The sequence below is a fragment of the Emys orbicularis genome, chromosome 13 (assembly GCF_028017835.1).
Source record: "Emys orbicularis isolate rEmyOrb1 chromosome 13, rEmyOrb1.hap1, whole genome shotgun sequence".
Classification (NCBI taxonomy): domain Eukaryota; kingdom Metazoa; phylum Chordata; order Testudines; family Emydidae; genus Emys; species Emys orbicularis.
Window position 1 is genome coordinate 7,912,717 of NC_088695.1, and position 25,195 is coordinate 7,937,911.

General features: G+C 49.6%; 1 pseudogene; it reads right to left on the reverse strand.

Annotated features, from left to right (window-relative positions):
* Positions 1-6,090: 6,090 nt before the first annotated feature.
* LOC135887665 (zinc finger protein RFP-like) lies at positions 6,091-22,747 on the reverse strand (annotated as a pseudogene).
* Between the last annotated feature and the right edge of the window lie 2,448 nt (positions 22,748-25,195).

Below are 25,195 nucleotides of genomic sequence, written 5' to 3' on the forward strand. Positions count from 1 at the left end.
GCTTTCAAACATCGAAAAGCACATTCTACCACCATTCTGCACTTGCTCAGCCTATAGTTGAACTGCTCCTTACTGTCCAGGGTGCCTGTGTACGGCTTCATGAGCCATGGCATTAAGGGGTAGGCTGGGTCCCCGAGGATAACTATAGGCATTTCAACACTATGCAATCCCACGAGTCTGCTTGTTTCCCTGGCCCATAATCAGTGTTCCATGGCATGAACCTGGCCCAACGCCACCATGCTCTCCCAATCGCCACATGCCATGCTTCTAGGAACGTCTGTGTCCATGTCCTCATCAGTATAGTAATCACGCTGTCATCGCTTCCTCACCCAGTTTTGCAGGTACTGCACATATTGCTGGATAATGTGCGAGGTATTTACAATGGTCAAAACTGCAGCGGTGATCTGAGCGGGCTCCATGCTTGCCGCGTTATGGCGCCTGCACGGGTAATCCTGGAAAAAGGATGCGAAACGTAGGAGACCTGTTCGGTTCAAGGTGGCCAATAAAAGGCAGGAAATGATTGTCTTCTGTAGCTTTCACAGGGTTGGGAAGCTCGCTAGAGCTGCAAGAGCGGGAGAGCAGAGTTTGCGGCGGAAACTGTGCTGTTCAGTTCACGATGGCTGAAAAAACAGCGGGGAATTGTTGCTGTCTGTAGCTTCCACAGGAACCCAGGACCGACAACATGGAAAAAGTGGCAGAAGCTGTGCGGCTTAGTTCACGATGGCTGAAAAACGGCGGGGAATTGTTGCCTTGTGTAGCTTCCACTGGAGCCCAGGACAGACAACATGGAAAAAGCGGCCGCGGAAGCTGTGCGGATCAGTTCACAATGGCCGAAAAATGGCAGGGAATTGTTGCCTTCTGTAGCTTGCATGCAAGCCCAGGACAGACAACATGGAAAAATTAGCTAGCGATGCAAGAGTGGGAGACCAGAGTTTGCGGTGGAAGCTGTGCTGCTCGGTTCACGGTAGCCAAAAAAAGGCGGGAAATGGTTAGATAAAAGAGTAGATAGAAAGACGAGAGGACATGTGAGGTGGATTCATAGTACCAGGAGACAGGCGGTGCACCGTACTGCACCGTCTGCTGGCAGTATGGCATCTGCCGTAGCTTTCACGGAGGGAGGAGCGAGTGATGGCACACACCCAGAAACACCCTTGAGAATGTTTTTGCCCCATCATGCACTGGGAGCTTAACCCACAATTCCAATGGGTGACGGGGACTGCGGGAACTGTGGGCTAGCTTCCCACAGTGCACTGCTCCGACATTTGATGCTAGCCTCGGTACTGTGGACGCACTCCACCAAATTCATGCACTTTAGTGGGGACGCACAACACCGAATGTATAAAATCACTTCCGAAAATTCGAATAGAATAAGTTTGAATTAATTTTGTACTGTAGAAGTACCCTGTGCTTCTGTTCTCTCTGCATCAGAAATGGGTTTGCTGATAACTGGAGCTCACTGTGGCGGTGCCCCCACCTACTATCAGCTGCACAGGTGCAGAATGAGGTGAAGAGAAAGAAGAGGGCAGGAGGAGGAGCTGGAGAAAGATAAGTGTAAGCCAAGTCAGGATGAGCTCTACCCTGACATCTGGTGGTGAATTGTGGCAAGTTGTGGAAAAGAAGGTGCTGATCTTGTTTGCATAGGCACACCCACCCCGCCTAGCATGGGCCCACAGCAGCCCAAATGGTCACTTTGGCTGCTGTGGGATCCCCAGTTTCTCTGTTATTGGGGCAGGAAGAATAAAGTGTTTTTATCCTGATTATGTGAATCAAGGACAGTGGAACTGTTTTATGACAGAGGGACTCACCATCAATTAAGTAGGACTTGCTAGACAAGGGTCATGGGTTCCAAAACCCAGTGAATTGAGAGAGGCACTTGTCCTGGGTGGTGTGGGCTGTGTTTGAGGGCCTGAAATGCCAACTGCACTTCTCCTTTCCACTGTGGACTATCAGAGCTATTTTTGATCCTATAAAGAGTCTAGTTACAGGCCGCTGAGCTGAATTCACTTTGGACCAATGGTGCACCAGCACTGAGGCTGAAATCATTGAGTGTTGTGTTAAGTAGGGGGGCTGATGATCTCTGATGGAGTAGAGCAGTTCCCAGGATGGCTGGTGGAGCGGAGCAGAGCGGAGTGGCTGGCGGGATGGCTCATGGTGAAGGCTGCAGCAGAACCCCACAGAGAGGTGGGGCAGTCGGTCTTGGACCATGTAAGGTGTCCCTTAACACGCCTGACCCCCCCTCTCCTCCACCCAGGGTAGGAGGTAAAACTCTGCAGATAAGCTTTTGACGTCTTGGGCTGCACTGACCAGGGACAGAGACTTTTGGGACTTTGGGGGATTTTTGGGTTGCTGGACTTAAGACCCTGAGGGGAAAAGGACACTGCCAAACTTACTTGGGGCTGGATCTTTTGTTCATGGTTTGTGTTATGAATTCTGTTTGTGGTGTTTCCCCAACATAATGCCACATCGTTTCCTTCCTTTATTAAAAAGATTTTGCTGCACTCAGACTCCTTGCTTGAGAGAGGGGAAGTATTGCCTCTTAGAGGCGCCTGGGGGGTGGTATGTAATTGTCCCAGGTCACTGAGTGGGGGCTCGAGACGGTTTTTTATTGTGTTATTGAAACGGAACCCCTAGATCAATGTTTCCCAAAGTGTGGTACGCGTACCCCTGGTGGTACCTGAAAAGGTTTCAAGGGGTATGCAGCAGAATTTTTTATTTTACTTTATCATAGTTTTTTTTTTTAGCAGCAGAAAACAATTCGCTAAAATTTAATATATAAGAATGGTGTACACTTGTACAGTAGAAATACACACAGGTTTACATTGTAGCTAATATGATAACGCATTCAGTAACATCTAATAGGACAGCAGAGCCGACGCAAACCACATGTTACCGAGGCTCGGGCAATACACTTGCCTTTGTGGCATGCGCAGAAGTCATACTGACGGATAAAAGATAAAAGTGAATAACTACTCATAGTAATCTAAAGATTGTAGCAAGTACATACTTGGTATGTATTAATATACAAAATTTCTCTCTTTTTGTTTTTGTTAATCCCATTTACAATGGATCGCTGGCTAAAAACGGGAAGTTTGAAATGTACAAAAGAAAATTATGAAGGAAATACAAATGTTAGTGATAATTATGCCGAAAAATGCAGTGATATGGTTACATCAGACAATTGTGACGACAAAATTAGTGAACCGTGTGAACCATCTGTAAGTTTATTGAACGTATCAGCTGCAAAGAAAATGAAAAAAGCCCGCAAATATGTTGAAGAATATCTTAAACTGGGATTTTCGTGGACTGGCACTGAGGTGGAGCCTGTTCCACTATGTGATTTGTTATGAGACTCTCACAAATGAAAGTATGAAACCATCCAACCTAAAACACCATTTCAATAGCAAACATAAAGAATACAAGGGAAAACCTTGTAGAATTCTTCAAAAATAGGCGCAAAGATCTCCAAAAGTCCCAGAAAACAATTCATAATGTGACGGGAGGTGAAAATATGAAAGCTTTGGAAGCTTTATATAGTGTGGCGTACTTAATTGCAAAGTCTGGAGCTGCTGAAGTGATTGGCAAGACATTAGTAAAACCTACAGCCAAAGTAATGGTGTGAGTGATGATTGGAGACAAGGCTAGCAAAGCTAGAGATTGTGTCCCCCTCTCAAATAACACTGTTCATCATAGAATCACAAATATGGCTGAAAACGTAAAGCGGCAATTATTGTCAAGAGTACAAAAGAGTCGCTACTATGCACTGCAAGTGGATGAAACCACTGATATTGTGAATTTAGCTAATCTTTTGTTGTTTGTCAGATATGAGCTGAATAATGAAGTCCACGATGATATTTTGTTCTGCCAACCTATGCCAACACATACAACTGGAGAAGCTATTTTTAAAGTTATTGATGACTTTATCAAAAACAATGACTTGGATTGGAGTCGTTGTGTTGGAATAAGCACGGATGGTGCCAGAGCCATGATTGGTTCGAAGAAAGGAGTTGTTGCACGTATTCAAGCTGTTGCACCAGAAGCAAAATCCTCTAATTGTTGCATTCACAGGAAAGCACTCGCCACCCAGAATATGCAGGCAGATCTAAAGCAAGTACTGGATGAAGCTGTGAAAATAATCAATTTTGTAAAAGCCGCCCTCTGAACGCACAGCTGTTTTCTCAACTTTGTGATTAGATGGGCAGTGATTACACACAACTCCTATTTCACACTGACATGCATTGGCTTTCGCATGGAAAAGTTCTGAATCGCCTGTTTGAGCTGCGAGAAGAACTGCAAGTTTTTTTAGATGAAACCTTTAACCTGAGACCATATACATGACTGGAAATGGCTATGCAAACTAGCATATATTGCAGATATCTTTGCTCATTTAAACAACCTCAATCTATCCTTGCAAAGGAAACTCATATCCATATTCCATGTTCAAGACAAAGTGAGCGCCATGGTCGCAAAATTGAAACTGTGGCATAAACGTCTTAGTCATTGTGAACTGGATTCCTTTCCATCTCTTCATGACTTAGTAATAAACTCGACTAACAAACTTGATAGTGATGTGTTGCAAACCATGAAGCAGCATTTGGAAAGCTTGCAGAAAGATCTTCGTAGTATTTCCCTGAACCAGACGGCACCTTTGAATGGATAAGGAACCCTTTTATCATCAATGTTCAAACATTGCCAAATGACCTCTCTGCTTCAGAAGAAGAACAGCTCTTGGAGCTGGTTTCAGATAGCTTCCTGAAAACAAAATTTGAGCAAAATACACTGACGTCATTTTGGTTGGGGGTTAGCTCTGAATGTGTTATCATATTAGTTACAGTGTATACCTGTGTGTATTTCTACTGTACAAGTGTACACCATTCTTATATATTAAAATGTAGTGAATTGTTTTCTGCTGCTAAAAAAAAAAAACATGATAAAATAAAATAAGAAATTCTGCCACATACCTCTTGCAACCCTTTCACGTACCACCAGGGGAACGCGTACCACACTTTTAGGAAACACTGGTCTAGGGAGTTTAGGCCCCTGACTCAGCTCTGAGGGTCACAGTGCTGTTGTTCCTGTGATTTTCTCTCTGCCTAAAAACTACTCACTGTGATGCTCAGCATTGCAACACCCGAGTCCCTGCATGGATCGCACCCTGTGCAACCAGTCACCTCTCCGCAGAGCACAGCTGAGCAATTCCTGATTGACATGGGTGTGTACAGGACAGAGACAGAGCACAGGCTGGAGAGTGACACATCACATTAAAATCGAAACTCTCTTCTTAGAGGCGCGATATTCCCTGTGGGTGCTGGGGGGACACAACCCAGTTGGGAAGCAAATCCCATGACACTCCCCCAGCACCTGCACCTGGGACATTAAAGTGGAACAAACAGGAAGAATTGTTTGTAATGGTTTATTTACAGTAAGTTGCTAGAAAGTAGCAAAGTAAAAGGAGCTAAGAAGGAGCTTTAATACCCACAGCATATGGCAAGGAGATCCCCAGCTACTGAGCACAGTTTTCTTTATGGCACTAAAATAGCACCAATGGCCAGGAATTAATATAGGGAATGAATGAGTTACAGTCTCACTTTCAGTAACATGGCATAAATCTCTCCGTCCCGCTCACATTCCCTTTCCTTTCATACTGTCCTTTTCTATTCATTATTGTTCTAGCCTTCACTTTCCATCCCTGTTTATTTCCCTGTGTCTCTCCTCCCTGTCACAGATCATCCCCCTTGGCTGCTCTATTCTTTCCCTGATCTTATCCCTTCCCCTCTTGCTGATCCCGGGCGGGGAGACCCCAATGAGCTCTAAGGACACAGATCTGTACAAAACACTCCCGGTTGCTGCTGCTTCTCCCCAGCCCTCCAAACCTTGATTGATTCATGGTGTGTCCCTGCCAACCCCATCTCTGCCTGTCACCAGCCCAGCTGTTACTTCTGACCCCTGCCCAGCCCCCACCTCTGCCCCTCAGGGCCCCTCTGCCCCTCCTGCAGCTCCAGGGGTTCTTCCCCTTCCCACTCCAGGGTCATAGAGACTGGAGTGTGTGAGGCTAGAGAGGTTGATTTTCGGTTACCCCCTCTGCTGTGTGTCTCAGGGACACAGTTGGAGCCAGGTGACTGTGTCCCAGACCTGGAGCCAGGGTCGGATTCTCTCCCCAGGGACGGAGCCTGGCGGGAAAGTGAAGATCGGGGCCTCGTCACCAGCATCGATAAATGTCACCTGCCCCCAGTCACAGTCCAGACAAACCCGGATCCTGCTGGGGACCCAGCTCAGAGGCAGGGGGGTCCCAGGGGAGGTGAGAGCCTGGAACTTACCCCCACACCACCCAACAGCCCAGATCCCCCCCCTCAGGGCTACGGCTGATCCCTCTCTTCCTCCCCACAGACTCTCTGGCCACCCCCACAGCCCAGCCTCTCCCCCACCCCACATCCACCTCCCAGCAATGTCTCCCTGAGGTGAATCCCTCACAACCCAGCACACACCGCGCAGTGTCAAATCTCTCAGGGTTGTTGGGCAGTGGCTGCCGTGTGTCTCCCCGTCTCACACTTTTCCGATCCTTAGACAGGAGGAGTTGGGGATGAGCCGTGTCTGGATCCAGAGTCACATTCACTGGGGGGAGAGAGAATCAGAGCGTTAGGGGCAGAGCTTGGCCCTGGGGGAGGCTGGGACCATTTCTCACACTCCCCAGCAGCCCCGTCCTGGCTGGAACAGGCCTGGATCCCAGGGAGCTGCCTCTGTCCTGGGCACCTGAGACTAAGCAGAGATGTCACTGCAGCTCCACGGTCTTTGTATCGAGTCCCACTTCATGAGTTTCTCATTTTTCACACAGGGTTCAGCTCCCAGATCCCACTGCTGGTGCTGCTCCATTCCCAGCAGCACAGACACAGCCAGGAAGGTGTCAGAAGCTTTTATTGAGGAGGGAGCAGCAGAGGCAGGAACCAGCTTTAAATCCCAGTGGGAAGCTCCCTCCCCTAATGCAGCCTCCACTCCCAGGCCAGGGAACAGAGAGGAAGGTGCAGCAATGGGGAAGAGCCACTTAAAACCAGAGAGTATGAAAAGGCATTGGGTGGAGTAGCCCCATCCCCAGCCCAGAGAGAAGGGAGGAGCTGCCAGAATCACAGGAAAAGCATCTCCCCAATCCAGGAAGCAGTGAGCAGCTCCAATGGGAGAGCCCCGCCCTGCCCAGAGGAAAGGCAGGATGTTGGAGAAGAGTGAAGGGGAGACCCCCTGCACTGGGTGAAGCAGAGGGATGTGTCAGAGAGCTCTGTTCGGATGTGACTCAGTTAAGAGTGTTTCTGTTCCTCAGAATGGGCATGAACTGAGCACTAAGGGTGGTGTCAGGACTGTTTGTGTGGCCCCGCCCACTCCATGGCCCTGACCGAGGCCCTGCATCCTGGCCAGGCTGGGAGACTTGCCCACTATGGAAAGCCCCTGACACTCCACCTGCCCTGGACATGGGCCTCTGGGAGTAGTCCCCGGCCCATGTCCCTGCTCCCTGGAGTGCCCCACCCTGGGCAGATGGAGGGTCCAGGGCTCCCCAGTGCAGCCTGGGCTCCCTGGGTGGCGGCCTGGTTCTGGCTTTGGCCCCTGTGGAGAGCCCCTGATGGTCCACCTGCCCTGGGCTGAGGTCAAAGGGGCCTGAGAGCAGCCCCCGGTGCATGTCCTTGCTCCCCAGAGTGCACCACCCAGGGCAGATGGAGAACATAAGAAGAGGTTCTAGCTTCTGGCCAGGGGGCAGGGCCTTGTGGGAAGAGGAGCAGGGGTGGAGTCACTGAGAGAGGCCAACACCAGGAAGAGATTGGTGCCACGGGCAGGGGCTACACTGCACAGAGAGGAGCTGATCAGCTGCCCTGCCCAAAGCACAGACACTGCCTGCGATGCTCCACACCTGCCCATGGCTTGCAGGTTGGGGGGGCAACATGGCCCCCTGCCTCCAAACTATGCCCATGTTGAAAACTGTCCTGGTCATCCCACTTTTAAAAGTGTGTGTGTGTGGGGGGGGACATGGGCCCCTGGATCTCCTTACCATTTAATGTGTTATTTTTAGGGCTGTGTGTGTCATGGTCGCTGTCAGTTTGGTTGGTAACTTTAGCTACAATGTCATGAAGAGGTTTTCTCTGGAATTTTCTCATAATTTAAAGACAATCTTCACCTGCAAACTCACCCTGTCTGTGTGCTCCAAATGATTCCCCCCTTTTTCTCTTCAATTCAGATGCCAGACTGTCTGGTATGAGAAAGGAGAAGAGAGGTGAGATTTCAGACTTTCATATTTATAACAGCATCCCCACTCTGAATCTGTTTTGTAATTATGACAGAGAAACAGAGAAGAGAGGCACAGAGACACACTCAGGTATTTAATATAAAAAGGTCTGAAACCTATTTCCCCTCTCAATCAGGCATCTCCCAGCAATGGAGCCAACGTCCTTGCAGCCTCACAACTATCCCAGGACACACAACCTGTAAGAGATTTACTTTTCCCTCATCATCCCCTCCCACCCTTCAGACTCCAGTTGGTTTGTCTTGTTCACTTACTGCCTTTTGTCGTAATCTAGACCCAGATCGTACAAAGACTTTGGCATAAAAGTAACTTTACCCACTTTGACCCCTTTGACACTAACGGGATGTTGAGAGTTTGTGAAATCCTGGCTCTAATTGTGAGCTGTTGGGTCTGTTTACTCAGCGTCTCTACAGAGAGCAGCACAACGGGGCCTCGTCCTCCATTGGCAGAAATAGAAATAATAGTAAAATCATTTTATCAAAGTGGAAATTGAGGCGGGGAAGGTTGGCTCCAGGGACCAGATTCACCCCTGTACCGGCAAAAGGAGAGAGGGGAGGGGCCATTTGTGACTCTGCTGTTCAGTGGCTGCAGGGGCCGGTGCAGACCTTGGCACAGGCTGAGGAAGTTCTGAAGCCAGCCAGAGTTACATCCCTATGACAATGGGCCCCGTGTGTCTTGCCCAGTGTGCAGAGTGTCAGAGGCTCAGGCCTGGTCTACACTACCCGCCGGAATCGGCGGGTAGAAATCGACCTCTCGGGGATCGATTTATCGCGTCCCATCAGGACGCGACAATCGATCCCCGAATCGACGCTCTTACTCCACCAGCGAAGGTGGGAGTAAGAGCCGTCGACGGGAAGCCGCGGAAGTCGATTTTGCCGCCGTCCTCACAGCGGGGTAAGTCGGCTGCGATACGTCGAATTCAGCTACGCTATTCGCGTAGCTGAATTTGCGTATCTTAACTCGACCCCCCCCTGTAGTGTAGATGTAGCCTCAGCTTTACACTGCCCACGTCCCTCTGTCCCTCGTCCACCCCCTTCCTCCTCTACCTGCCCTCACCCCCCCCACCCCATTCCCAGCCCTCTCGGGAACACGCCTTGTGCCTGCAGCTGCTGTGGAGGAGGCACAAGAGGCTCCTTTGCTAGAGGGATCCCTCACTGTGGGGGAGGGGCTTTCTCCTTCCCTGCAGCCCATTTGCCCAGACTAGCTGCCATATGGGACCAGAGCCCAGTGATGGGCTGGATCTGCCTTTGAGAAATGTGTCCCATGGCTGGTGATGGGTGAAGGGCCAAAATCCATGTGCTGCTTATGCAAAAACCTGATATAGGCTGTGTCAGCTCTTTTTACAGGCCCAAACTCCAGAATTTGGCAAGAGGCCCAGTATACAGTGAACAATATTAGCTAAGAGAAGCAGAACAAACAAAAGATAACCTTGCTTTTTATTAAGATAAGCTTGGTCAGCAAAATGCCAGGTGGGGAGCCGTTATTGGTGTCTTTATCTAAAGCTGCAAACAGACCAAAGGAATGAAAGAAGCCTATTATGTTTGTGTCTCCTCCTTTGCAAAGGAGGTAACCATGCTCTTCCCACACACCAACCTTGCGTTTATGGAAGAGGTTCAAGCGTGTCAGTATGAGATATGGCATCCTCCCCTCTCCCCACCCAGATACCAGTGTCTGCCTTGAGAACACAAATGAGCAATTTGAAAGACAATTTCTATTGCCATATACTTTTCACTGTTGTTTTTTGTTTTAACCCTCAGGTATGTACCTGTTGGACAATCAGAGGAGCTACTTCATTCCTATGGACCCCAAATCAGAATTCAACATCTATATTTTATACTAACATGCTTTAGACATTTTTCAAAGTACTAATTGTATGTTACTAGTTGACCTAAAACCATGGGAGGAGACATTATGTAATCTTTAACTATTGGCTACTGTGCTTATCTTGTCTTGCTGCTAGACCTATCCCGGGGCTTGGGACTACCTACCGCGTCATTTCCCTCCACCCATAGATAATCCATGTAATCCACCGCAATCAATTGTTTGGCAGTGTCTCTGAGCCTAATAAGCAAGGTGACACTCCGCCAGTGCTGTGCAGAATAAACCCACATGCTTGATTCTACACGGTGTCCATTTTGTTCCTTCAATGGGGCAGTAGATGGGGAGGGCAATGATCTATAGAGAGTTCTTTGCCACGTGTCTGGCTTTTGGGTCTTGCCAAAATGCTCGGTATCCAACTGACCACCATATTTGGGGTGGGGAAGGAATTTCCCCCTAAATCAGATTGACAGAGAGCCTGGGTTTTTTTTTCTGCCTTCCTCTGGAGCATGGAGCACGGGTCAGTTGCAGATTTAAACTAGTTCAATGGTGGATTCTCTGTAACTTGTGTAGCGGGGCAGTTACCCAGCTCCTGGGATAAAAGGAGTTAAAAGGTGAAAAGCAGCTGAGGTTGGCTGACTGGGGAGGCAGCTACACCTGGGGCCACACCCAATTAGGCAACAGCTGGCCCTGATAAAAGGGCTGGGAGCTAGACAGGCAAGAGTCTCACTCCAGGGGTGGAGTGAGAAGGACATGGCTGCTTACGAGCACAGGGTACCTCAGACAGAGCAGTGCTGGGGAAGGGCAGGCAGAGCTGGGGAGCTCTGGCCTGGCAAGTCCCCAGGCTGAGGCCTTGCGAAGGGCCAGGGATGGTACTAGGGCTGCAGGGAGGCAGCTGGGGCTAGAAAGGCAGGAGGTCCAACCCCCTTGCCAATGATGAGTGGCCATTTCAGACTGCAGTCTGCCCCAGTGAGTGTGGGCTAGATGATGACTGGCAGTAGCCACTGAGGCAAGGTGTGTATAAAGGGTTGGGGCTCCCCTGGGAGAGGTGACCCAGAGTGTGGGGGTACTGCTGTGGGCAGAACCCAAAGGTAAGGGGCACTGGGGTTCAGGAGGGACAAGGGGGACTGAGGCAGGAGAGACACTGGCCAGCAGGGGGCGCTCTGGAGCTGGAGAGCTAATTCCCTGACTGGCCAGCAGGAGGCGCCGCACTGCTGAGTGCTCAACCTGTTACACTTGAATTCTTTAAAGCATGATTTGAGGACTTCAGTAACTCAGCCAGAGGCTAGGGGTCAATTGCAGGAGTGGGTGGGTGAGATTCTGTGGCCTGCAATGTGCAGGAGGTCAGACTAGATGATCATGATGGTCCCTTCTGGCCTTAACATCTTTGAGTCATTTCTTACTTTATCAGTAACTGTAATGGCAAGGCAGGCTTTTGGTAGAAATAAAGGTTTGAATTAATCAACCTGAATGTCTTGGACACCAAGTGTCTGGCATTCTCACCCAACAATTAAGTAGAAGCATCATCTAATTGTGAACCAATTGACCAGCACCAGTCTCTTCCCACAGTCTCAGAGGCTCATCCCAATTTCCATTCCTAGATCCCTTCTAGGTACCTTTGAAATTCCCAAAAATCTCCAATAGCGCAATCGTTTTCTGGGAGAAACCACTGACTCACTCTTCCAGTTCAGGAGAAATCTCCTCTGGCTGCTGGAACTTCTTCATCTCACACCTGGAGAGAAACAATTTCATATATTTCACTGTGTGACCCATTATAAATTCGGGCTAGTGAGTCGCTGCTCTAATGGGCCTGGAGTTAGAATTCCTTGACGTCTCCCAGCCTCAGAGCAGGAGCAATACTGCCCATGGCCGTACAACCTTCCCTTCAAAGGTCATTAATACTGTTCAACTCTGGTCTGGAGAGATCAGCTCTGGGGACAAAAGAGGAATTGAGTCTCCATGGCCAATTCACTCCTTGGCCTCCATGCTCTGAGGGACAAGAGCTCCCCAGGTGAAGTGCTGTAGAAATCCGCTCTCTAGGAACTAGCAGACACCAACTCTCCCCTCCCCTGCTCATTCCACGCAGGTCTCCAAACAGTGGTGGGAAAGACTCTTGACAAATGCTGCCCTGGGCTGAATAGTGACCAGTGCCCCAGCAGTGAAAGGCCCATAATCCATCCTGATAGTCCTCAGGCAGCCAGTCCCTCAGGAAGTGTCATTTCTAGGAAATACTTGAGGTCAGTCTTTCCCACTGAAAGGAGAATTCCAGAGTCTTCTGTACAAGAGTGAGCACCCCAGGATAAGATTGATCAGAGAGATTCGTATTGAACATGTGACCTTCCCACACTTTTTGCTGTAGAGCCCTGGGGAGATTCAGTGTTAACATCACCACCAAGCTCTTTCCCAGCGTTGTGAAGTGTGAGGGGGAATGAGAGAGAGCCACGTACCTGCCCAAGGTGCTTCTAATATCCTAGAAGAGAGAGAGAGACAAAAGAATTTCAGTCCCCTCTGACACACACATGGGATTCCAGGGAAGGGATTTAGGAAGAATGGGGGGAAAGAGGCCCTGCCCTGGCCCCAGGGCCATGGATTCCCTGAACTAATGGGGCTTTTCCATCTCTCATATCTCTGTGTCTGTGACTCTGCAAAGAACAATAGTTATTCACATGTCAGCAATGCACACGCCGAGTTACACCATGGTCTCCAACTGCTGGACCCCAGTGCTTAGGATTCAGGAGCCCTCCCTTCCCCGTGTGGGGATCTGGCATGTTTCTAATGACAGGTGCCAGTTTCCAATTGTCCCTGGGGGTGCTAAACCCCACGCCCCACCCACACTCCACCCCTTCCCGCAATGCCACACCCCCGCCCAACCCTTCACGCTCCCACTCCACCCCCACCCTGCCTCTTCCCCACCCCCTCTCGTGAGCACACTCCCTCCCCGCTCCTACCAGCCTCTTCTGCACACAGTGGAACAGCTGATAGCAACAGGCAGGTGGTGCTGGAGGGAGGGGGAGGAGTCGATCGACAGGGCCGCTGGCGGGCAGCACTGAGGGGGAGCTGGCTGCCCTGGAGCCCCCACCTATGTTTGTCATTCATTCACCTGCAGGAATTCACTTGCTGGCTTCTGACACTTCCCCTCCAACTCACTGATCAGCTCACTGAGACGGGAAATCTGCTCGGAGAGTTTGGTGATATTTTCATTCTGGATCCTCACAATCTCCTTGTCCAGCTTCTCCAGCTGGGCCAGCAGGAGTTGCTCTTGTTCCTCCAGGAACTGCCGCAGCTGCTGAAATTCAGACACAATCTTCTGCCTCTCGGTTTGTGTTTGTTTCTGTATGAAAATAGGGCAAGGGCTGGTCAGGGACATGAATGGAGCCCAGGGTCCTTTTATGAAGAGCTGAGTGTGCAGGAGGGAGAACATCTTTGAAAATCCTAAGATTTCTGACATTTGACTCTACCCTGTGGGTATTAGGCAGGGGATTCTCTCGCACCTTCCCCTTTGGCCCTGGTATCCCTCTGTAAGGGATGTTTCCATGTCTGTCATGGTCAGCATATTCTGTTATTTATGGTCTCTGGAAATTCAGACCCAGAGCAGCAGGAGGCAGGACTCAGCACTACCCTGACAGAGACACCAGGGGAGTTAAAAGAAACAAACATTTAAAAAATGCACAAAATGACCAGCCACAGTGGACAGCACTTCACGGGGCCATTCAGTTCACTTGGGGGGATTTCTGGGAAAGCCACAAGGGCTAGATATTAACTCATCAACTGCAATGGAAGCTTAGGGCTTGTCTACACATGAATCTAACCCAGCAATCCATGATCATGGAGAAGCACACACAAGCCCACGTTCACAAAGGCCACACAGGATTCTCCAAATAGACCTCCCACTGCCAGTCCCTGCTGGTTCATAACAGGCACCTACCAGATACTCCCGGCTATTCCCCTCTCCAGTCGCTTTCAATCCCAGCAGCTTTTCTCTTTCTTCCCTCAGAGTCTTCAAATGGGCCTGGATTCTTTCCTGAAGAAACAGAAATGATTTGGGAGGTTTCATCTGGATAGTTGAGAGGTGCTTGTAAGTGGGTGTTTTTCCATCTGAATCCCAAGATGACTGTGGTTCTAATCGCTTTGTGACATCAGGACCACCAACGAGATGAAACCTCATTAATGGAGACTGGGAGTGTGTCACATTCAGACTTGTTACCAATTCAGGTTCAGTCTTTTTAGTAATTAGAGAGAGATCTCAATTATAACCAAGCTTTACTGGTATTTGTGAACTGATTAGTGATACAGCGCATACCAGGGCACTGGAGTCACATGAGGGTGAATCAATAAACTTGTTTTGTATAAAGTTTAACAAACCAAGTGATACAAATCCCAGAAGCCACCAGGGTTTCAATAGGGGCTGGGATTTCACCCTTGAAGGCCTGGGGACTGCACTGTTTGGACAGAGCTGGTCTAAGCACCAGGGCAAACCCCATGAGACGTCGGGAGGCCATTCGTCTGGTGTGAAGCTTCACAGTCCCAGTGTTGTGGAGCACTATCCCTCTTCAGTAGGGACCCAGCACTGGACATGGCTTTGTCTGGTGCAAAAGAGAGGAGGAGACGGAGGATGCAGGAGGACACCCATGAGGCGCAGCAAGCAGGGTGTGATCGGTAATCCTCTGAGAGTTTCAACCAGGGATAGAGGTGAGTACCTTTTTACTTACTGCCTCTAGTGCACACCTTGGTTTGGGACTCCCTGAGGCACCCCTCCACACTCCTTTTTTAATATGAACCACATATAGGATGCACAGGCAAGAAGACTGAACAGGACTGTGTTTGTGGCCATGGTTGTTGGGGTCCAGGGATCGCTGGAGGCGAAGGCTGCACTGCCAAGTACTGAGCACCAGGGTGTGTGCTGCAGGGATTGTCGGGGCGCAGGGATCGCTGGAGGCGAAGGCTGCACTGCCAGGGACTGAGCACCAGGGTGTGTGCTGCAGTAAACTGAGTACAAGGGTATGCTCAGTCAGTCTCCCCTGAAGCACCGCTTAAGTGGGTTTCAGGAAGCTGGGATACAATGTCTTATGAATTGCCACAGAATGCGTCAATGATACCCTCCACGGAGGGTGGAGGGGGGTGCGGACAACTCATTGGCGTGCCCCAGGGTGCACCAATGATACCCTCTACAGAAGGGAAACTCATTGACTGGCCCCGGGGAACATCAGTGATGCCATCCATGGGAGGGAGACTCATTGATTTTATGAAAGGGAATCATGAGAAGGTTCAAAAAATGATGGCAAAAGATGGATGGAATGAGAGTATGAGAACAATGGATAGTGTGTTGTTGTGGTCTGATCAGACAAAAGAAAGACTAGGGTTGTGTATTGCGAATATGAAAGGAAATTACAGGAGTTGGAAAGCAACAGAGGGTCCTGTGGCACCTTTAAGACTAACAGAAGTATTGGGAGCATAAGCTTTCATGGGTAAGAACCTCACTTCTTCAGATGCAAGTAATGGAAATTTCCAGAGGCAGGTATAAATCAGTATGGAGATAACGAGGTTAGTTCAATCAGGGAGGGTGAGGTGCTCTGCTAGCAGTTGAGGTGTGAACACCAAGGGAGGAGGAACTGCTTCTGTAGTTGGATAGCCATTCACAGTCTTTGTTTAATCCTGATCTGATGGTGTCAAATTTGCAAATGAACTGGAGCTCAGCAGTTTCTCTTTGGAGTCTGGTCCTGAAGTTTTTTTGCTGTAAGATGGCTACCTTTACATCTCCTATTGTGTGGCCAGGGAGGTTGAAGTGTTCTCCTACAGGTTTTTATATATTGCCATTCCTGATATCTGACTTGTGTCCATTTATCCTCTTGCGTAGTGACTGTCCAGTTTGGCCAATGTACATAGCAGAGGGACATTGCTGGCACATGATGGCATATATAACATTGGTGGACGTGCAGGTGAATGAGCCGGTGATGTTGTAGCTGATCTGGTTAGGTCCTGTGATGGTGTTGCTGGTGTAGATATGTGGGCAGAGTTGGCATCGAGGTTTGTTGCATGGGTTGGTTCCTGAGTTAGAGTTGTTATGGTGCGGTGCGTGGTTGCTGGTGAGAATATGCTTAAGGTTGGAGGGTTGTCTGTGGGCGAGGACTGGCCTGCCTCCCAAGGCCTGTGAAAGCGATGGATCATTGTCCAGGATGGGTTGTAGATCACTGATGATGCATTGGAGAGGTTTAAGCTGAGGACTGTAGGTGATGGCCAGTGGAGTTCAGAACTCAAAATTAAGTGCCAGCGCTCTCTTGGCCCCTCTCCAAGTGACCACTCGGTGGTCAGGGACAGGTGAAAACAGAGTGGCTCATAATACTTATAAGTACACTCCTCTCAGCACAGAGGAAATGAGGGGCTTACTAAAAGATCTTCCTGATTTAAAGCCAAAGACCCAAATTTGATATTCTGGAAAAAAACAAACCAGATGGTTACCACCTATACGTTATATCCCAGGGATCTTTATATCTTAACAAAAGCTAAATGCCCCGACCTATCATGGGCCAAGATCCCTACAGAAGACACCGAAACGGCGTTTGGGCCTCTGTTAAATTTGAATCTGAAAATGATATGACTCTTGCCTGCACTGGGTTTAAGGAAGCTGTCCAAGAAGCCTTGGGGAATGGAGCTGGTAGCTGGGGACTGATCGTGGGCTGCGTACAAGGCAAGGACAAGCCGGCCGCTCAGTACTGTGAGAGAAAGTGGGAGATGTATTCCAGCAATGCAGGCATTGCAGACCCAAAGAAAACGGATCAGGCATTTTTAAAGATGTTAAAGGAAGGTTTTAACTCCCACCTGCAAACAGCCCTTAATTTGGGAGTGAACCCAGGCTCTGATTATGCATCCATCTGTATGTGGGCCTCTGAATGCGAAGCCAGACAAGCTAAAGAAATAAGGAGCAAGGCTACTTGCATTGCTGTCGTGACAGCAAAAGATAATGTAGCCTGCTATAATTGTGGGTGTCTCGGGCATACCCAGAAGAACTGCAAGCGCAAAACCCAAAAGTTTAGTCAGGGACAGAATCACGGCCAGTTGAATCCCTGCAGTACTTCACTGTCTTTTCGACCTAGTCCTGGTCCTGCCCCCACTGCCCCCACCCCCCCACCTACCTCCAAGTGTTTTATGTGCATAGAAACCGGACATTGGGCACCTGGGTGTCCAAGCCGAATAACCCTGGGTAACCAACAACAGCCCCACCCGGTGTCTCAACCAACTGCCAAACCTTACTCACACCTGAGTAAAGAGGAAGTGGCCAGGCTTTTAAATTCCATGTCCCGCTAGGATCCAGCAGCCCCCCTTGCCTGTCAGTACTGCTGATACATTCCCTCAAGGCCACACTTACAAGCATGGATAAGGGGCCGGCCATGCACAATTCTCGTGGACACGGAAGCGTCTGTTTCCATTACTGATCTCCCCCTCCCCACTACTAAACAGTATATTACTATTTCGGGGTAGGAGGTGCACAACTCACGGCTTATAAAAGCTACCCCGTTCTTGTAAAATCTAATCTATTCTTCTGGACTCAGACTTTTTTTTATGTAGCTCCAAATGCAGAGGGGACTATTTTGGGCATGAACATCCTCTGCGACCTTGCAGCAATTCTTAACCTCGCTCAGTGTACAGTTACTAATAAACTTATGCGTACTCATACCATCCCCCTCTGCAATGATACATTTATCTCTTCTGTTGCACTGCCAAATCGGTGGCTCTTACTTGGGATCCATCTAACCCTGTTAGACATGTTCCAGATTTCCCTCTGTTTGGGCAGAAAATAAGCTGTCTTGCAGTTCGATGCCTGCTCATCTTTGCTCACCGATCCAGGTTACCAGTCAACTTCCTCCACCTACCAAGCGATACCCCCTCAAATCTGAGGCCATGGACGCGTTAGGTAATATTATTTACTCTTTACTTCAAAAAGGCATACTGGTTCCTTGTAGAAGTGTATCCTCTCGAGCCCAGGACACTCCAGAGACCCCCACTTGGGCGAACGTACAGGAGGGAAATCAGGTCATGGTATTGGCCCATACAAATACCTCAGTGAAAGTGCAAGGAATTCCAACATGGGTTCATAAAACCAGAATTAAAATGTATAAATACATTCATTTTGTTTATATTGTATCCTTTTAGGTAACAAATGTAACTCCCCACCTCTCACAAACATACCTGATGCAGCCTCCTGGGATCTGCTCTTGGTACATGTTACACAAAATACCTGTTCCAAAGCTGACCAGTCTGTGCAACTCCCTACAGGAGGCAGCGGCAAATGAGTAAAAAAACCAGACACTTGGCTTGCCTCCAGACCGGACCACCTGGGATCTATTGTGGTTACAGCTCACCTCCAAAAACATCCAGGCTCCAAGGTCTCAATCTGACTACCACAGCCCGGGAGCAGTCTTCGACCCCCTCTCTGCATTTCACCGGATCTGGACTGTAACTGGGTATTTAGCTTCAGGGGATGTGGGCACACACATATAGGACCCCCAATTTCAAAATGCAAAATCACAAAATGTTGGGTCAAAGGCCAAACCACCCAAGCCCTTAGACATACCAACACCAGGTTATCTTATGCTTTGACTGCAATTGATGCAGCCATAGAGGATTTTTACTAAATCATTAAGAAAACCTCAGATGATATAGTCAACCTGGCCAAGTCACAAGCTAAAGGTCGTGCTTGTGATATGTTGGCTCGTAATCTGTTTAATATTGAAAAAAAAAAAAGTTAGATGTATGCCTGGGTTTTCCCCCATCTCATACCATTTCCTCCCCCGCGCTTGCCCACATTGCAGGCATCTCTACACAACTAATAGTAGCCTCTCTACTTTCTCCAGACTCACCCTCCTCCTTCAGTTTCCTTCTTGTCTATCCTTCTGTCATTCCTACTCATGTGTTTCCTTCTTCTTTCCATTTCAAGTCTATTAAATATGTGGCTAATAATATGCTGTACAAAGTAGGGCTGTCTGGATACCTGACACCACCCCCTGACAATGCTACACTAATGACAACCTTGGACTATTGCACAGAAACAAACAATTACATTGTGTGCACCTTTGCCCTTTGACCTCATCCTCTTCTGTTGTTGTGAATGTCCTTCCTCTTGCAGATGGTGAAGTTGCTGTACAAGTATTTGCTACTCAGTAGTGTTTCATCACCACTGCATCTTATTACGTGTACAGACCATTACAGTGCCAGGCAAACGCTTCCATGTGCCTGCAGATTACTGATTCATTTACCCTAGTGATGTGCACCTTCCAGGCCATGTGTTCACTGAAATGACGACAGCTCCTCGGTGGTATAACAACCTATACCTAGGCAACACACTGGTTCAACTAGCCAAGGAGCTACTACTCAAAGTGGTCCTGGCTGCTGCGTCTGCGTTTACCACCGTTCATAACCACGTCACCAAAGGTCGCATTCAAGTCCAGGTCTCCAATCAAACCATCACCCGACTGAAAGATCCTGTTTGTAATGCGTCTTACAGCCCCATCTCCTGGTGGACAATTGTCCTTCTATATTTGTGTTACTAACTTCTCTTGTCATGTGTGGGTACTTTATACACATGCTTAAAAATCTTACTATGTTTCCTACCTTTACCCCCTTCCCCCAGTTGCCCTCTCCCTCCCCCCTGCCCCCTTCTTTGGGCAACCCTAAAACAAATCATGTATATCCAAGTATTTAAAGTATTGACTTTATTTCACTTAAAAGTTCGATTTGCCAAAAGGAGGGAATTGTCAGGAAGGAGTTAAAATTCAGACAGCAAAAAAGACAGAAACTGCTCAGAAGCAAGGACATAGTTTCTGTCAATACATGATAACTTAGTTCAGCTTATCGGTAAGAAGGAACAAAGCTTGTGCCCATGGAAAGAGACAGTTCAGTGAGGAAAACAGGATCAGGCCCAGACAAGCAAGCAGGAATATTTCAGTAGCACAAACGGCACTGACAATTGTAAACAATTGATAAGCTTATGCCCGCCCAGTAATTTAGTTCTTAGGAAGGAATAAACCCTCCCTGCACAGCCCACTGGATATCTGTAAGCACTCACCCCTACAGCCCACCTCCTTCCCCCGCAAGGTAGTCATAGATGTTTGATGCAATTAGGATGGCCTCTATATGTACGTACTGTTCTTATTTTTATCTTTGTTCAGGGTTCTCGTTTGACTTGTAACAATGTCTGTCTCTGTATGTACAGATAAATGCAAATGAATTGATAAGAGAATGTATATAATTGGCCACTAGAGCACCATATTTTTGAAGCTGCTTGTCAGTCTTCCTGGTACCGTAAATAAACCCCCTTCAGTATTGTCTGTGCTTGCCTGATTCTTGGGAAAAAGAATCTTTTTGCCTAACAGCACCTTCATGCAGAATGATGCAGGTGGGTGGCACACTAAAAAAAGCGGTGGTGGGGCCCACACAGGATGTCTGATACTGGTGAGGATGGGCCCATGCAGGCAGGTGTGGGCATGTCCTATGTTCTGGGGATGCCTCAGTGACCACCCTAATTAGACATAATGCAGATTTGTATAAAGAACGGTTGGGGTTTGCCCCAGTGCTGTCCTAAACCCTTTCCATGGCAATGCCCCCGGGCAGGTTCCCCACAGTCCCATTCCCTGGTAAAGAACCTGGAAGCAGTGCATTCTGGGAGATTACAAAAGGCTGCCTGGTGGGATTAATGGAACCACTCTGGCTGGTCTTTGCCCACGTACACAACAGAACAGGTCAGATTGGCACCGGTCAGCTCCAGCCTGGGGTTATGCTGCAACCCAGTGTAATCCCAGTGGTACTTGGCATGGACCTGAGCTGTCTGGAGCCCTTTTGTGTGCGGACTGAAGGTGCTCAGGGTCCCACACAGTGTTTAGCCCAGTGATTTCCTCTAGTGCAGGCTGGCAGCACCTGAGTTTAACCCCTCATGGAGGAACACGGGAGTTCAGTATCCCAGTGAGAAACCACCTCTCCCTGGTGGGTCTGGAACCTTTATCAAGGCCTCTCTCCCCCTAGCGGACACACTTCATCACTGGGTGGGCTGATGCTAAGATGTCAGCATGGCAAAGTGGTTTGGGTTTTGGACTGCGTCTGGGGATATCTGGGTTCTATGCTAAGCTCTGGCACTGACAGGCTGGGTGACTGTGGGCAGCCCGCTGCTCTGCTTTGTGCCTCAGTTTCTCTTCCCACCTTTTGTCTAGCTAGACCAGTGGTCACCTACCAGTCAACTGCGATCGACTAGTCGATCCTGGAGACTTTCCCAGTCGATCGCAATCTCCGGCAGCTGTACGGCAATCCCAGAAGCAGCCAGCATGCCCCTGCAGCCTGAGGTGAGGGCAGGGTTCTCTGCACATTGCTCCTTCCTGCAAGCACCGCCCCTGCAGCTCTCATTGGCCGGGAATGGGGAACTGTGGCCAATGGAGGCTGCGGGAGCAGGGGCAGCGTGCAGAGCCACATGCCTCTCCCAGGGGCCACAGGGGCATGTTGGCCCCTTCCAGGAGTGGTGAAGGGCTGGAGCAGGCAGGGAGTCTGAATTAGCCCCACTGCACCTATGACTGGGAGCCTCCCGAGGTAAGTCAGTGCCGCCCAGCTGGAGCCAGCACCTCATAACCCCTCCTTCACCCAGCACCCCATACCATCTCCTGCACCCCCTCCTGCACCCTAACCCCTGCCCTAGCCCTGACCCTCCTCCCAGAGCCAGCACCCCCTACCCATTCCTGCATCCCAACACTACCCGAGCCCAGAGCCCCCTCCTGCACCTAAACTCCCTCCAAGAGCTTACACCCCTCACCCCATCATGCACCCCAAACCCCTGCTCCAGGCTCAGCCCAGAGCCCCCTCCCACAGTGCAAACCCCTCGGCCCCAGCCCGGAGCCCTCACCCCACCTGAACCCCAACCCCCTGCCCCAGACTGGTGAAAGTGATTGAGAGTGGGGGAGAGCGAGGAATGGAGAAAGGGGGGTATGGAGTGAGTGGGGCTTTGGGGAGGGGAAAGGAGAGGGGCCTTGGGGAAGGGGTGCGGTAGAGCCTACTTTCAAGACTTGATATTTTGCCTCTGCTGCCGCACTGTCAAATCATTAATTTTGTTACAGCATCTCCCGCACATTGAAGAATTTACAGAGCTGAATGATGAGTCACACCCGTGACAGGTAACTTTCAGTGAAATTAGCCTGTAATTAAACCCCAAAAGTTAACACATTAAATTTCACAGCAGTTCCATACCTTGTACTCCTGGGCAGCCTCCTGTATGGGAACCACCGTGTGAGTGCGATGAGCCGGGGATCTGTCACACACCACACAGATGGGGGTTTGATCCTCTTCACAGAACAGTTTCAGAGCCTCCTGGTGTTCCCCACAGACCCCGTCCCCTCCTGTTCCCTTTGCTGCCTGTAAATTCAGCCGCTTGGCGATTTCTATTATATTTGCCAGCTGCCTGTTGGGCCTGAGGTTTCTCTGTTGCACAGTTTCTCTGCACTGTGGGCAGGAGGCGGCTGTATCGGATCCCTCCCAGCACTGGCTGATGCAGGCTCGGCAGAAATTGTGCCCACACTCCAGAGTGACAGGTTCTGTGAAATACTCCAGACAGACGGGACATGTAGCTTCCTCCTGGAGACTTTCCACGGGGTTCGCTGCAGCCATGGCTCCTCTGGGCAGTGGATCAGGGTTAGTTTCAATTTCCTAAATTCACACTATGCCCTGCCTGCAGCAGCAAGGGGGTGTTTCCTTTTCTGAAAATGACTCATGCTGTTTGCTGAGCAAGGAAGGACCCAACCAATTTCACCCCTGGAGGCTTTAGTGAAAAAATATACAGTCACACCTGTGACAGGTAACTTTCAGTGAAATTAGCCTGTAATTAAAACCCCAAAGGGCTCCCGTCTGCAATCAGCCCCTGTGCTGGTGTGGAGGGTCACTGAAGCGTCCGCCTCTGAAGATGAGCTTGCAGGAGCAGGAGCTGTGTGTCTAAGGGTACTTCTACAGTACGAAATTAATGTGAACTTATTTTATTTGAATTTTCGGAAGCTATTTTATACATTCGGTGTTGTGTGTCTCCACTAAAGCGCATGAATTCGGCGAAGTACGTCCACAGTACGGAGGCTAGCATCGAATGTCGGAGCGGTGCACTGTGGGAAGCTGTCCCACAGTTCCCGCAGTCTCTGCCACCCATTGGAATTGTGGGTTAAGCTCCCAGTGCATGATGGGGCAAAAACATTCTTGCAGGTGTTTCTGGGTGTGTGCCGTCACTTGCTCCTCCCTCTGTGAAAGCTATGGCAGACGCCATACTGCCAGCAGACGGTGCAGTACGGTGCACCATCTGTCTCCTGGTACTATGAATCCACCTCGCATGTCCTCTCGTCTTTCTATCTATTCTTTCATCTAACCATTTCCCGCCTTTTTTCAGCTACCGTGAACTGAGCCGCACAACTTCCGCCGCATTTTCCATGTTGTTGGTCCTGGGCTCCCATGGAAGCTACAGAAGGCAACAATTCCCCGCCGTTTTTCGGCCATCGTGAACAGAGCCGCACAGCTTCCGCCACAAACTCTGCTCACGTTTCCGCCGCAAACTGTGTTCTCCCGCTCTTGCAGCTCTAATGAGCTTCCTGACTCCGTGAAAGCTACAGAAGACAACCATTTACTGCCTTTTATCGGCCATCTGGAACTGAACAGCTCGTTTCGCACCCTTTTTCTAGGATTACCTGTGCAGGCACCATAGCACGGCAAGCTTGGAGCCTGCTCAGATCTCTGTTGCAGTTTTGACCATTGTAAATACCTCATGCATTATCCAGCAGTATGTGCAGTACCTGCAATACCAGGCGAGGAAGCGACGACAGTGTGATTACTATACTGATGAGGACATGGACACAAATGTTCCTAGAAGCACAGCATGTGGCGATTGGGAGATCATGGTGGCATTGGGCCAGGTTCATGCCGTGGAACGCCGATTCTGGGCCCGGGAAACAAGCACAGACTTGTGGGACTGCATAGTGTTGCAGGTCTGGGATGATTCCCAGTGGCTGCGAAACTTTCGTATGCATAGGGCCACTTTCATGGAACTTTGTGACTTGCTTTCCCCTGCCCTGAAGCACAAAGACACCAAAATGAGAGCAGCCCTCACAGTTGAGAAGCGAGTGGCCATAACACAGTGGAAGCTTGCAACGCCAGACAGCTACCGGTCAGTTGGGAATCAGTTTGGAGTGGGCAAATCTACTGTGAGGGCTGCAGTGCTGCAAGTAGCCAACGCAATCATTCACCAAGTGCTATCAAGGGTAGTAACCCTGGGAAATGTGCAGACCATTGTGGATGGCTTTAATGCGCTTGACGATAGCGTCCTGCCTGCTCTCATCGCGCGCGTCCCTCCTCTCTTCGTGTTCCTGTAATGCTTTATGGGACTCCGCAATTGTTTGCCTCCATGCATTCAGCTGGGCCTTATCAGTGCGGGAGGACTGCATGAGCTCGGCGAACATGTCGTCCCGAGTTCGTTTTTTCCGCCTTCTAATCTGGACCAGGCTCTGGGATGGAGTAGATAGGGGCCGTGTTGAAACATTTGCACCTGCGGGAGGAGAAAAAGGGAGGGTAATATTTTAAAATATACATTTCAGAGAACAAAGGGGACACTTCGGTGTGAATAAGCCATCACACACGGCCGGGCAACAGAATTCAGCTTGCAGGCAGCCTAGGGGCACACAGGATTCTGCTTCTTCTACATTCATTTCAATGTTTTCAAACTCCTGGGCCCCCTTTCCCATAGCAAGCAATGCCTGGTTGGTTTGCCATAAAATAGGGCCTGCGGGCTCTCTGGGATGATCACGTCACACAACACCCCCCCCCCTCCCCGCACCCACCGTGTGGCTCCAATGAGGCTCTAAGCAGGGATGAGCCCTTTAAACTATACACGAACAGCCCAGGGCAGCTGGGTTTTCCCCCCGTCTCCCACCGCATGCCTCCGATCAGTCTCACCCTCACCAAAAGTACCTTCTCCAGGGTCATGGTCCGGGAGCCCGCCTTGGGAGTGGGGGGAGGCTATTGGCTCCAGCTTTAAGCACAGTTCCTGGCTAGGGGGGAAAACGGATTCCCCACTTGCCGCCTGTGCACTGTCCTCCTCGT